Here is a 1,245-nt window from a genome sequence, read left to right on the forward strand (position 1 = left end):
AGAAGAAGAAGAAGAAGAAGAAGAAGAAGAAGAAGAAGAAGAAGAAGAAGAAGAAGAAGAAGAAGAAGAAGAAGAAGAAGAAGAAAGGAGGCAAAACTCCTGGACCTTCACCAGGAAGGTGCTCAAGAAAACTGAAAAGAACAAGGATCGATTTTAAGAGCTAGTGATTCTCAACTTTTTTACTATTGCAAATTTCTAAGACGTTTTTAAAGTAAGAAATTCTTTACTTTTTATCCCTGGCATCATTACCATAATTTACAAAGCAATATGTTTCATATAACAAAAAGAAAAAGAAAAGAACAAAGCTAAACACAAATGTATATCCAATTAACATGTTACATTAATCAACAGCTATATTGCTTTTCAAACTATAGCTGTGACAGTCCTGAATAAGAAAGGTTTTCTATTTAATCTGCAGTAGCTTTTATGACTATCGATCATTGTTTCTTACGTGGCAGATTTTAAAAGTTACTCTAATGCATTTGGGAACGACTATCTCAAAGTAATCTGTAGCCTTCCTGACAACTCCTTGTCCTCTCTCCTGACAAGAACTTTAGCCTATTTCTGTTTTAGTTTAAAACATTCAGCTACCATAGCCACTTTTTCCATCCCCAGATCCATAGCTGCCACCTTAGGGACTGCCTGAACTTCTTCCATCAAAATTACCCCCCTTCTTGGGTTCATAATTTGATTACTGTTGTCCATTACAATTTCTAAAGTTATATTTTGAATCACCACTAGGGTTATTTTCATTATACTTTCTTCGCTTATTGTAAGCATCATATGCCCATAAAACATTCCAGTAAATCATGCAACAAATACCAAAATATCCAAAAGCTTTATGTGTTTGTTTGTTTGTTTGGTTGGTTTGTTTTGTTTTCTCGAGACAGGGTTTCTCTGCGTAGCCCTGGCTGTCCTGGAACTCACTCTGTAACCAGGCTGGCCTTGAATTCAGAAATCCACCTGCCACACACAATCGCAAAGGAACTCTCACAATATGTACTCACTGACAAGTGGATATTAGCTCAGAAACTTAGGATACCCAAGATATAAGATACAATTTGCTAAACGCATTAAACTCAAGAGAACGAAGAGCCAAGTGTAGACACTTTGCCCCTTTTTAGAATTGGGAACAAAACACCCATGGAAGGAGTCACAGAGACAAAATTTGGAGCTGTGACGAAAGGATGGACCATCTAGTGATTGCCATATCCAGAGATCCATCCCATGATCAGCTTCCAAACG

This window comes from Mus caroli, chromosome 2 (assembly GCF_900094665.2).
Source record: "Mus caroli chromosome 2, CAROLI_EIJ_v1.1, whole genome shotgun sequence".
In the NCBI taxonomy this organism is placed as follows: domain Eukaryota; kingdom Metazoa; phylum Chordata; class Mammalia; order Rodentia; family Muridae; genus Mus; species Mus caroli.